The following is a 13,904-nucleotide window of genomic DNA, read 5'->3' on the forward strand; positions in this document are numbered from 1 at the left end:
TATATCCAGAAAACATGAAAACACTAACTTGAACAGACACATGCACCCCAGTGTTCAAAGCAGCACTATTTACAAGTAGCCAAGACATGGAAGCATCCCAAGTGCTTACTAGCAGATGATGTGGTCTATAAGCATGCAATGAATATTATTCAGCCATAAAAAAGAATGAAATATTGCCATTTGCAACAATGCAGATGGACCTAGAGAATATTATGCTTAGTGAAATAAGTCAGACAGAGAAAGACAAATACTATGAGATATCACTTATATGTGAATCTAAAAGTAATACAAATGAATCTATATACAAAATAGAAACAGATTCACAGATACAGAAAACACACTTGTGGTTACCAAAGGGGAGAGGAAGCAGGAGGGGCAAATTAGGAATATGGGATTAACAGATACAAACTACTATATATAAAATAGATAAACAACAGGGATATACGTAAAGTACAGGGAGTTATACCCATTATCTTGTAATAACCTATAATGGAAGATAATCTGCAAAAATACTGAATTGCTAAGCTGTAAAATACAATATTGCAAATCAACTACTCTTCAATAAAAAAGATAATAAATAAAATAAAATAATATAGTTCCTGGAAAAAAAAAAGCAGCACATCACAGAAACAGGACGTTAGCAGAGAAAGGGAGATTATTCAAAAAGAAATTCTTTCATGTATCTTCTCCGTAACCAGTGTAGGTCTCTCCATGTCCCTCCAGGAATCAGCCACGTGGGCAAAGGAGAAGCCCTCACCATGAGGACCACCATGTACAACCCTTCTGACAGCAGGGGAACCGGGTACTGTGCGAGCCCAGCACCGAGAGACCCTCAGCTCCTCGAGCCACATCACATGGTCCCTCTCAGTGACCGTGGGCCCTTGACCTGTTTGAGTCGCAGCCACCTCAGGCATTCAGCGAGAACCACCCTGCCTGTCTCTTCATGACTCAACCAGGATAGTGAATGGAGGGACAGGGGAAGTTCTTAGACAAACAGAGGATGGAACATTTCTCGCTATTACTACCAATACCTCTTGAAGGGGATCATTTCTTCTTTTTCAGAGGCATTCCTTGCTTTAGGATCAGCCAAGCAGACCCAGGGGGTGACTCTGAAATTACTAGAACCTCTACCAGGCCGACTGTCTGGCGGCGGCTCTCCGGGGCAATGCCTGGCAGGTCTCCTATATGAGGAAGGTCAGCAGAAGTAACCCTGGTTTCTATCCCTTTGCTGTCCAGCTGTGCCCCTCTGCAGACTGCCATGGGAGGTGTGGGGGACAGACAGCCCACGGCGCAAGCCCCAGCTTGGCAGCTGCCTGGTAAGTGGCTCCTGGCAGATGGAAGCCCTTCAGGGACCTTGGCCACAGCATATGCCTCCCTGGGCTTCCCAACTGATAGAGCTGTCAAGCCTCCGCCTGGCTTCTCTCCCCACCACCTCCCCCTGAGGTCCCAGCTCTGAAGCCTCATAGGATAGGGCCTCTGACCTTACGGATTCTCTCTTTTTCCCCAGATCTCTGCCTTAGTTCTTAGGATCCTTGAGTCAGTGTCTGCTTCTCCCCTGCACTGACCCCAGGTGCCTATAGACGCTAATACACAGAATTCTAGAATGCAGAGGCTCTTGGGTAGACTGTCACAGGCCATCATTTTACAGAGAGAAACTGAAACTCACTGAGCATGTGATTTGTCTGAAGCTCGCCAGCAAGTGGGGGACAGAGTGTGGGCTGGGAGCGCAACTCCCGACTCTAGTGATGAGGCTGCTGCTTTACAGCCCCCACCACACGCCCCCATCTGAATCAGGCAAAAGTTCAATAAAGTAAGAACAAAGGGTGGCTTTTTGAGTAAAGAAACCATGAAAGGAAAGCCGAGGATAAGCCAGAAGTCCCAACAACTTTAAGGCAGCTCACAAATAACATAGTAAAATATACACTGAAATCGAGCCCTGAGGAAGTAGGGATGTCACAGCCTGACTGCACACACAGACATGGTGGTGATAATGAGGTTCACTTTCCACCCTGAGCTTCCTGGCCACCAAAGCAGAAAGAGAAATTATACTTAATCTTCTTGTTCTTACAGTTAGGGGAGAGCGGCGAGCAGAGTAGTTCTTCAGGGGAAATAAAGATTCCCCCTAAAATGAATGCTAAAAGAAACATTATTGCAGGGGGTTTGCTGTAAGGATAGAGGACTACCCGGTCGGGAACCTGCAAGGGGGGGGGGTCCCAAGACAGAGGAAAGACGGTGCCCTCAGCGCTTACCCAAGTCATCCTACATGTGCTGTGTTTTGCTGGCACAAGATTGAAGGACCCGTGGAACACAAGGACCAAACGGCTAAAGGAAAGCACAACATCCTCTGACCTGCCTGGGACCACATGCGTTTCCATGGAGTCAGAGGGCTTCTGTCTCCCTGGGAATCCAAAACAGGGAACCACGTAAATTCATGCTGTCTCTTGCATTCTCTCTCTTTCTCACTCTTGCTCTCTCTCCTGGCATTTCCTGACAATCTATTCCAACTGCCACATTTTCTAAGCAGAAAACCGAGGACGTGCCAAAGGCCATAATGTGAGCTGTAGGAGCAGGGGACATGACACTGAAGGTGGGCCAGCTGATTCCAGTCTCACCGACCACCCTGGGCACGCCACTCCTGTTGGAAGCCAAGTTTCATCTATCTTCTTGAGGCTCCTGGTGGCTTTGCGAGGAGATACAGGCTCACCCAACCGTTCCTGTTTAGTCCAGGAGCCATGTCGATCCCACATCAGCATCCTTTTCCTCTCCTCTCAGACCCACTTTCTTTCTCCAGTTGCCAGCTCCCTGCCATCCTCAGCAGGTGATTCCTGTTCAGCCAATTTCCAGTGGCATTTCCCCTGTCAAGCTGAATTCTTTTTCCTTTGCTAAGTTGCAGGGCCTTTGACAAGGCCCAACATAGCTCACGCTTGCTGGAGGATGGTGGGTAATTATAAACCCCTCTCCCAAGAAGACTTCCAGCTCCGGAGAAGCTACCCCACCCCTTAAGTTAGCTAAAGTGAGCATTTAAAAATGTTTTAAGGGGGAAGATTCTGGAAACATCTATGTCCTATATTAAAAGCCCTTTGTCTCAGAATGAGTTTTTCCCCTTTGCCAAGAGGCCAACTTAACAGAAAGAAACCATGGCTTTGGGCTCAAATATGCCTGGATTTGAATTCCAAACCCCATCACTCTACCTTTATGCCAGTGGCAATGCCGCTTTACTTCGCTAAGCCTCAATCTTCTTATCTGTAAAATGGGGCTAATCACAGTTGGTGTGCCGGAGTACAGTCACAGTTAGCAATAACACATGCTAAATGCCTAGCAAGGACCTGGCATAGGGAAAGCACTCCATAAACAGCACTGATTTATTTACCTATCTAGTCTTATTCTTAATGTTATTCACATATGTTACATCTTTATCCTACCCTAAAATCTTAATCTGAAATATTACAGTGGTTTGTATATCAGTGATGGGTCCCTCTCTTTCTTCCCATGCTTAATTTTCTTCACAGTCCTTGGCAACTGCTAATATAATTACGTATTTATTGATTTTGTTTATTGTCTCTATGAGCTCCAGGAAGGTAAGGATATTTGCCCGTTTTGTTCTTAGTGTAGTCCCCAGTGCCTAGCGCACTACAGGCCCTCAACAAGTATTTGCTGGATAAATAGTTGGTTCTGCACTCACTTGGGTTGATGTCACTACCCAAGTAAGTGTGGGCTTCTTAGCAAGTTAAAATGGGGCAAAAAATCTTTGTGGTACTTAATTTATATTATTATAGCCCTTTTTACACATGGTGTCCTATTTAGTTGGGTCTGTCTCTCCTGCTAGATTTTAAGCCAGGGTTTTATTCATCTACAAATCCTCAGTAGCTAGCAGGGTCTTGAGTGCAAAACTCTTAAAACCTGCATCTGAAGGAAAAACATGAAAGCAGCACAGTCTTAAAGCTGCCATTTCATCAGTCTCTCGCCAGGCACTGTCCTGGCCGCTCCATATTTATTCCCTCAATTCACCCTTATATCCCCCCACAGGTTAGGGGGTGTTCTCTCCATTTTACCACCAAGGAAACTCAGGTTCCAGAGGCCAGAGAACTTGCATGAGGGCACGTGGCAAGTAGGTGGTAATGCTGAGAGTGGAACTCAGAAACGATTCCAGCGGCCTCCCCAGATTACACCTCCACACCCAGGAAATCCATTGTATCAACAACCTCAAATCCTGACAGCAGACCCCGGAGAAAGATGAAAGACCCAGCAATTACAGTGGATCCTCATTGTTTGCAGATTCTGTTTCTGTGAATTCACCTACTGGCTGACATTCATTTGAACGCCTCAAATCAGGACCCTGTTCCTTCATGGTCGTCGGCGCACACATGCAGAGCCATTAAAACTCTGAGTTGCCTGATGCCCACGTTCCCAGATGAGATGGAACAAAGCAAACTTCTTGTTTTATTTCTCATAAACAAGTGTTCTTTTTGTGGTCGATTTAGATCCATTTTTTAAAACACTTTTGTGCTTTTTTTGTGGGGGAGGGGGGCAGATTTTGCGATTTAAAATGGCCCCAACCAAGCATTGTGCTGAAGTGCTGTCCAGGGTTCCTAAGCTCGGGAAGGCTGTGACACACCTTACGAAGAAAATATGTGTCAGGTAAGCTTTGTTCAGGTGTTTAGTTATAGTGCTGTTGGCACAAGTTCAATGTGAATGTTATCAACAACATATATTGAAGAAGGCGTTTTTAAACAGAAAAACAAATAAAGAAAACAAGGTTACGTACTGGTCAGTTGATTAAAATGTTAGAACCAGAGGCTCCCAGGAAGTTAACCCTGTGTTTTCCCTCAAGAGCAATGGTTTCACACTAACTCAGGGTTTGCAGCAGCTTTATAGAACATAACTATTGCAAATAATGAGAGTTGACTGTACTAAGCACAGGTTCCCAGAACACAGATATGCACACAGTAGGTCCAGCTGTGTTCACGCACAAGTGTGCACACCTAACACACTCATCTGTATGTGCTTGGCTCCGTGTCCTAAACAGTGCCATTAGCACCGGCACCAGCCGACCCCTCTGAGGGGCGTGAGGACTCAATGCAGGAGCTCAGGGAGTAGAGTCAGACGCTCCTGGATTCAAATCCCAGCTCAGCTGGGTGCTGTGTGCCTCCGGGCCAGCCACAATCAGGGCCAGTTTCCTTACGTGTACGTGAGGTTAGCCACTGTCACGACGGTAAAGTGGGGCTGTGAGGGTCAGGCTGCCAAGCACAGTGCCCAGCACACAAGCCCAGGCAGCAGGCCAGAGGCTTTCAAGGCCTGTGTGTCAGCGGAGGGCATGTATGGGGGCCCAGGGGAGCCAAACTGAGGGCCTCTCCCCCTTAGCAGACTGGCCTTTCTGCTCTCGCAGGCCTGGGCCTCACTGTGCCCGGAGCTACCTCCAGGAGCACCTGCAGACCAGGAGTCCAGGAACCAGACGATCAAAGCCAGAGGTGCTCAGAGGCAGGTGATTCCAGAAGTCCCAAAGTGGCAGCCCATAGCCCGTACTGTGGCTGTAAGGCCACTTTCCTTTGGGTATTTTAATTTCAGTCAACACTTATAAATTGAGAGATTTCATACTTAAACCCTCTAGATTTCTAGCTTGTACTTAACAACCCCAAACACCCTGCAGCTCTGGGCCCACATTCTTGTCTGGCAGTGATGGGCTAAGGCTGAGAAGTGGCTCCTCTCTCCCAGTTCTTACCAGTGCCCTTGCTCTTAGACCTGGGCTGTTGTGTTCGTCAGCCGCCTAGCACTGGAGTTTCGAATCGCTAGTCTAGTCCAGTCCCACTTTATGAGCAGAGGATCTGAGGTCAGGGGAAGAGGTGGCACTGGCCCAAGGCCCCAGGTAAATCACTGGTGGAGCTGGGACTCAAACCCTTGCAGCTCTGAACCCAGGGCACTGGACACACAGGGAGGCAGGGAACACAGAACAGGGGACTCAGGCTGAGGGGGAAATCCAGTTCAGGAAAAGGCTGTTGGGTCCAGAAAGCCACAGCAGAGACCAGCACTCTGGCTGCAGTCAGCAAGAGCTTTCTCCTTCCCACCTGCCGGCAAACCCGGCCTCCCCGGCCTGTAAGGTAAACTCCTACACGGCTGTGTTGACACAGTGCTCTCAGGTGTCCTCTCCCCCGCCTCTTGGCCCCGAGCAGGCCAAGATCTCCATAATCACAGGGGCTCCCGGGGCGGCGTGCCAGGCAGGGGCTCTTCCTAGGGCATAATCCAGCTGCCGAACCTAGTTCTCAGCAGAGGACTGACCATGGGCTTTAGCTTCCTCGTCTGCAACATGGGGTTTCAGCTGCGAAGGTTTAATCAGATAATGCCCGAAAGGAGGCTGGCACACGCTGCCCAATGAGCGATCATTTCTTTCCCTAATTTTATAAACCAAGGCCCAGACAAGTGAGTAATTCATCCCAACATGGTCACAGAATTACCTCCAACTGGATAATTTTGAAATGTTAACTAGAGTTATATTTATGAAAGTTGTCATTATAGCCGTAAAAGTAGCACATACCTTTTTTTTTAAAAAGCCTTCAATCTGCTACTCAAAGATAAACCCCTGATTAATTTGATTGCTGCTCCTTCTAGGTTTTTTTCTAAGCACAGGAAAAAAAATCCTCTTTTTCTGCGGGGAGATTGTTATTTTTACATAGTTAGAACCATGGTATAGAGGCACCATTATATCTCTGAAAAATTTAACGTAATTTATGAACTGCCGATAATAGGGCATATTCTGTATAAAAAGTATTTTATGGGCTGTATAACATTCCATGGATCCATCATGGTTACCGTAACATCCCCCTCTGTTGAACATGTAGACTTTCTCACTATCAAAAAGAACGCTACAGTAGACATCTTCGTGCATAATGATTCTTCTGTATTTAGAATTATTTTCTCAGGATGGATTCCCCAGCAGTAGATTTATGGGGTCAAAGAGTGTAAACATGCTGCCACACTGCCTTCCTAAAGGGCTGAGCTGCCAGCTGATTCTCCCCACATCACACACGCACAGCAGCTGTGTTTTCCCCTGGACAAAACCTGGGCATTTAGCCTTGCCTCTTGAAAGGCAAGGAATTCAAGCTCAAACACAAGAATTACCCAAGATGATCTTTCTGTGTCTCTTTGGCCTTGCGATAAGTGTCTTCACCCCCGAGAGGCAAGGAGGGAAACTGAGGCCTCCTGGAAAGACCTAGCTCAAAAGTGGCCCAGCTCCAAGATTGAAAGCAAGTCTCCCTAAGCTTCTCCCCTCTCCTCATCAGCCCTTCTTATCTGTGCGGCAGCCCTGGTAGGGCCATCTCAGTCAGTGTTCACCAAGTGTCTGTGCACTGGGTCCTCCCTGATAGCCCCAGTAATCAAAGCGTGTGTCAGGGAGGGGCTGAGCAGAAGAGAGAGGGAGTCTCTCTGCAGAACTCAGGAGCAGGCTTCTGAGGATGGATGCAGAGCCATCTGGGGAGGAGCATTCTGGATTCAGCACAGGTGGCAGGGCTAACATTGCAGAGGCACGGAGGAGTAGGGGAGATAAAGGGCGGGGTACACTAGACACCAGTGTAGGGGCCAAAAGGGAGCAGAGAGGAGACCAGGTGCTAGGGGAACAGTTTTGAGACTACAGGAAGATGTTCTGAGCAGATGAAGGGCAAGGTCAGGTTTAGGTTATAGACGATAATCCTGTAGCAGCTCTGTTGGAATGGGCTGGGAGGGGATGAGAGGCACCAGGAGAGCTAAGATGGGAGAAGAGGAAGTGATGAAGAAAAGATGGCTTTGAGAGAAATGCAGGGGGTAGACTCTTCAGGGCCTGGAAGAGACAAGCTGTGGGGAAGCAGAGAGATGCCCAGGTCTCTGGGGAGTGGAGGTGATGTGCACTAATCGCCGCCCACCCAATGTTCATCTCCCCTCCTTCCTTGATGACAGAACCCTATCTTTGTTCAGAGGCGGGCAATACATCCAGCTTAAAACATGCAAGTGACCAGAGTGGCAGAGGCCGTCTGGCCAGTGTGCTGTGAGCAGCAGCACCTGGGCTCGAGAATCTGGTGCGCTGCCGCTCAGCCTGCGAGGGCCAAAAGGGAAATGGGCATCGTGCCTTCAGGGGCTCGGAGTCTCCCCAGGTGCCAGGAACAGGACTGGATTCAGAATCCAGGCCTAGCAAACACCAGCTGAAGGAAGTCAGGCAGCCAACCAGGTGATCTGAGTTCTCAGAACCCCACATAGTCAATCAAGGTATCAAGAAAAGGGCCCTGAGGGAGCGCCACCATCCATCTCCTGCGACACAGGCCAGCACAGTAGAGGCAGTGCAGAACTAGGAACCTGGACACTCCGCTCTGCCACTGACTCACAGGCCTGAGGGCACACCTCTCTTGACTTGTTGGGACCTCAGTGCTCCCATCTATGTGTGGAGGTAGCGCCCCACCTCACAGAGCTGCGTGACAACCTGGCCTCTGCCCTCCTTGTCAGCCTCGCCTCAATCACATCTTCCCAGCCATCCTCACTGATTCACCTTGTGGGCTCACCATGCTTTTGCCAATGGGGTGCCCTCTGCCTAGAAAGCCGTTCCACGCTTCTTCTACCTACTTGTCTTCCAAGCTCTATTCAAACATGGACGCCCATGCCTCCACAGAAGACAGAGTTCACGGCTCCCTTCATGGTGGTTCCATTGCCATGCTCCTTTTGGAGCACTTCTTACATCAGCAAGACACAGGCTGGCTACACACATCTTCTGTGGACCACAATTTTTCCATCTTTTGAGGGTTTCTAAGTCTATGAGCACGTGCACACATACACACACATACAGGGGCATCTGGCTTGAGCAGCATGTGTACCGCTGGTGAAATGTGAAAGGGCCCTGGCAGAAGAGGCAATGATGCCCTCAGCCAGGCTTCACACAGCCCAGAGCAAAGCACAAGAGGATGCCCTGCACTGTTCCAGCCGGTGCATCCCAAACTGGCCCGGCACAGCACGGAGCTCGACAAACCTTCCTTAATGAGCGCATGGTCCCTTCTTCTCTGTCTCTGAAAGGCCTTTTGATGGCAACAGATAGATGGTGCCGACACACTCCTTGTGCTTGGAGTTGGGACGGTCAGCTAGGAAGCTCCACACCGGCCTCTCACCCATAGGAAGGCACTGCTGTGCCCATTGTACAGACAAGATGAGGGAGGCTCAGAAAGGTGACCTGACTCACTTAGAGTCACAGGGAAAGTGACTGAAGTCATTAAGGTACCCAGCATGGACCCTCTTCCTCTAAAGATCAGAGGTCTGGGTGGCCTCTGATGCTACACCCTATGGGAGCTCAGGGTGATCTCAAATAGGCTCCCTGTTTGTAAAATGAAGCTGTTGAGATGTGTGAACTTTGAGCACCTCTAGGTGCTGTCCTGTGACTCTGCATAATAGTAGGGAAGGACTGAATTCAGAGGCTGCAGTCTCTCAGGAAGCCAGCCTCTCTCTGAGTCTTTCTCTCTCAGACCCTCTTTCTCTCTCTCACACACCCACACGTACACATGCACAATGAGTCTGAAACTCCCACGGTGCCCTCTGGGGCAAGACACAGATTGTGAGAAAATATTTGCAAAATATATGTTTGACAAAACTTATATCCAGAATGTATAAAGAACCCTTACAACTCAAAAATAATGAGACCAATAACTAAGTGATTAAATACTTAAATGCAAAATATTTGAACAGATACTTTACCGAAGAAGATATATGGCAAATAAGCACACAAAAAAGATGCCGAATGTCATTAGTCATTAGGAAAATGCAAATTAAAGCCATAAGGAGATACCACTATTCACCTGTTAGAATGATTAGCAGTAGAAAGACTGATCATACCAAGTGCTGGTGAGGATGTGGAGAAACCAGAACTCTCATACACTGCTGCTGGGAATGTAAAATGGTACAGCCACTTTGGAAATACTCTTGCAGTTTTTTAAAAGTTTAAATATACATTTAGCGACTTATCTAGCCATTCCATTTCACTCTTAGGTATTTACCCTAGAGAACAAGAAGGTATATCCATATAAAGGCTTTTATACACAAATGTTCACGGCAGCTTTGTTTGTAATAGCAAAAAACTAGGGAAAAAACAAATGTCCATCAACAGATGAAAGGAGAAACAAATGATGGTTTATGCAGTAGAATACTACTTAGCAATAAAAAGAAATAAACTATGGATGTACACAGCAACATGACTCTCTAAATAATTATGCTGGGTTAAAGAGGCCAGACCTGCCCCCCCCACCACAAAGTACATGTTGTATGATTCCATCTATATAAAATTCTAGAAAATGCAAAGTAATTGATAGTGACAGAAAGCAGATCAGTGGTTGCCTGGGGAAGGGAGGGGAGAGGGAGGCATGAGAGGAGGGGATTACAAAGGAGCAAGAGGAAACTGTGGGTTGATGGATATGTTCATTATCTGAATTGTGGTGTTGGTTTCATGGGTTACATACTATGTCAAAACTTACCAAATTGTATACTTTAAGTATGTGCAGCTTAATGACTGTTGACTACACTTCAGTAGAGCTAGAAGAAGGAGAAGGAGGGGAAGGGGCAGAGGGAAGAAGGGCAAGCAGCAGCACGCAGGAGGAGTCTTTCTTGGGAAGCCTGGCACACGCACACAGTCCTGGACACAGACATACAGACGTACATGCACTGAGTATGAATCTGCCACTTGGGCTCTAGGGAGGCTCTAAGAGTCTCTCAGCTCAGGACTCCGACTGCTAGAAGCACCAAGGCTACTTGTCATTTGCTCATTATCTGTCTAGAGTACTTCCTGTGTGCCTGGCTTGTGCTGGGCACTGGGGATTCAAAGGTACATCAAACCCAGGCCTTGCCCCAGGTGGTTCGTGCTACGGGCCATGGTGGAGCCTTCCCAAAATTCAACTTAAACATTTAGCCTCATGCCTCAAACATCTCAGCCAGGTTCTCTTCACAGGATCTATTAGAATTCTTCTTGGACCTGATTTTGTTTCTAGCCTTGCCATCTCGTGGGAGAAAGCCTTCAATTAGCTCATAACTCCTGCAGTATTCTGTCTTTTATCTGAGCTAAGCAGACGTCCAAGCTGAACCCCAAATGATTTCTAATAACTGACTAATGAGATCTGAGTCAAAGCCTTCATAGGATCACAGAAATTCGGTGCAGGAAAAAACTGGAAGGTTTCAAAGCCTCAAATCCATCTGATTGAAGGTCCATTTCTCTAAACAACATTCCTGTTCTGCAGTCACCCAGACCTAGCTTGAATACCTCCAGTGAGAGGGGAGCTCACTATCAACTAAAGATATATTTGAAAAACTAGAGAAGTTATAGAGTTCTTTCCTTCTAACTGTGGATGGAAGGGTAGTGGCATTTATTAAGCACCGACTGTGTGCTAAACCCTGTACTTGGGGCTTTACACATATGGGATTTCTAACCTAGCTTAATTTCCCCCCCAGGTTTGCTCCTGTGAGGCTGGGATTATAATTATAATGCCCATTTTTACTACTGAGGAAACAAAGGGTCAGAGAAATCAAGTGACTTGCCCATGGTCACAAAGCCAGTCCACGGTCAAGATGGAGATGGCAGTTCAAGTATGTCCAACTTTAAAGTCTGTACTCTCTGTTCCCGACCACTCAGAGGGCAGGGCGAGTGGGTGTGATGCTGTCTAGGCTTGGATCCTGGTCTCCTTCATCTGAAGGCTGACCTCTGGGATTCCTCACAATGGCAATCTCTTGCCAGTCCTAATGAACTCCAAGGCCCATCCTCTCCCAGGCATGGGAGAGCACTGAGCTTGGCATGGTGACTCAGACAGAACCTGGGCTCTGGGGAGGAGCTGACAAAGAGGGACCCTTAAAAGATGGCATGTGAGCTGGGCCTTGAGACAGATGGGAACATGGAAACGGAGCAGCAGTAGTAGGAAGAACACTTCAGGCAGAGGGGACCGGGGTAAGTAAAAGTAATGGAGGTAGAAAAGAAGGGCCCATGGAGGGAACCCTGCTGAGCGGGGCTGGAGTGCATCCAAGGGCCCCCGAGGGACATTTCTGAAGTGACAAAGCTCCAAACTGCCCTTCTCGAGCTCTTGGGCCTGCTCACTCCAAATCAGGCCCAGGGCTGGTAATTTCACTCGTGAGCCCAGCTGAGGGCTGAGGAGGGAGGAAGGGATGCTCACAGGCCTAAGAGAAGAGAAATAGGGAGAGAAGGAGGATGACAAAGCAGCAAAGAGAGAAGAACGGGTGGGTTCTGGAATCAGATATTTGGCAGCTCAGCCACATATAATGGACACGTTGCTTACATTCCCTGTGACTCAATTTCCTCAACAGACAATAAAATAGCACCTTCTTCAACAGCTGCAGGAGGACGTGCTAGGTCACACATCCCTGCGCCTGGTAAGGAGTGTAGCCCTTCCCACTTACCGGGACAAGAGCTGGGACCCGGCGGGGTGGAGGAGAGACTGAGGCTGTAGAGAGGGGAGGCGTTTGTAGGGACATCTGCTGTAGGCCAGGCCCTGTCAGCAGATTGTCCCTTGTCCCTTCTCCTTCCAGGCAGGAATGACCGATCCCCCTTTGGTAGATGAGAACATGGCCTGGGGGAAAGACACGTTGTCTGAGTTCCCAGGCTAACAAGCAGCGGAACTGGAGATGAGCCAGGCCTGACTCTAAAGCCAGTGCTCACCCTGAGCAGCAAGGAGCTCCTAGGAGGCCCAGGTTGGCTTCAGTGGGAGGAGCTGAGGCTGCCCCCTTCTGGCTCTGTGCCCCAAACGTGAGGAAAGTGGCCTTTGTCAGATGCCCTGGGCTGCCCCTCAGCCACCACGTTTGGCATGCCTTTCTAAGCCCAATGTCCAAAATTTGCCACTTCTGAAAGGGACGATGGGAGGGGGTGAATGGTAAAGTGAAGAGAGGAGGGGATGGCTGGAGGTAAGAGGGGGAAGTGGTGCCAAACCAGCCTCTTATTTTTTTTTTTTTAGGCAATGTTATTTATTTTTATTAATTTATTTACTTACTTACTTAAAAAAAAAAAACTGAAGTATAGTCAGTTTACAATGTTGTGAAACCAGCCTCTTAATGAGGCTTTGGGAAAGACTCAGGATTCACTGTGCCTCCATTTCTGCCATTTTTCAAAAAGCTCCAGAGAGCAGGGGAATGCCCTTTGCTAAGAGGTACCAGCCCTACAGCCCAGCCAGACAGGTGGGCTCACTGCCCTAGGACTTGTTCACCTCACACAGTCCTACTCCTCTCCCCTTCCCCAGCCTTCTAGGTCCTGCTCTAGTTCCTCCTCCTCCTCCAGGAAGGCCTCCTAGATAGCCCCATCCTACAGCTACTCTTTCTCGTGGGCACCCACTGCTTGCATCGCCTGTGACCAGCCCTACACTAGGATTCCAGATCCTCTCGACTGCAAGACTGTCAAGCACAGCCGATACTAAACTCCCCCACGCTGCAAGAGTTCCTTCTAGAACATCCAGACCTATGTGAGCGGCCCAGAGATGAGGAGCTAGCTCTCAAAAGGCAGTTTCATTGCTAGATGGTTTTTCACTTCAGCATATTCTTCCTTGAACTGAGCCAGAATTTGCCTCCCTGGCTGGCACTTGTAAATGCTGCTCTGGGGTCTGCCCCTCCGGTCACGTGGAAGCCCAGCTCTCTCCTGTGACTGAACTTCGAGTATCTGCAGACCATTCTCTTTACCCCTGAAGACTACTGTTCTGTCCCAGCAGTATGAGAAACCACATCCAATACACCTGGGTTGGGGTCCCAACCCCACCACTTTTTGGTTACAGAATTCTGGCAGTTCCTTCTTTCCACTAGTCCCCATTTCCTCACCTTTTACAAAAGCTCCCTACCTCACCAGGTGGCACTGTGCCTCACCTGTCATAGGGGTATTTGTTTTGTTCACTAATCACTTCTTTAGAGGCAACATGGCTTAGAAGAAA

The 13,904-nt window shown here is 48.3% G+C and overlaps 1 protein-coding gene across 2 annotated transcripts in view; it reads right to left on the reverse strand.

Moving 5' to 3' along the window:
* The window catches only part of SNPH (syntaphilin), a 40,790-nt gene that overhangs the window by 19,432 nt on the left and 7,454 nt on the right, over positions 1 to 13,904 (reverse strand). The window contains exon 3 of one of the 2 annotated variants that reach the window (XM_032461989.1): positions 12,394 to 12,563. The exons of the other annotated variant lie outside the window; for it this stretch is intronic. The gene's annotated coding sequence lies outside the window, so the exon portion shown is untranslated. The remainder of the gene's footprint in view (positions 1 to 12,393; positions 12,564 to 13,904) is intronic. 2 annotated transcript variants of the gene reach the window in all.

The sequence above is a fragment of the Camelus ferus genome, chromosome 19, assembly GCF_009834535.1.
Source record: "Camelus ferus isolate YT-003-E chromosome 19, BCGSAC_Cfer_1.0, whole genome shotgun sequence".
NCBI lineage: Eukaryota > Metazoa > Chordata > Mammalia > Artiodactyla > Camelidae > Camelus > Camelus ferus.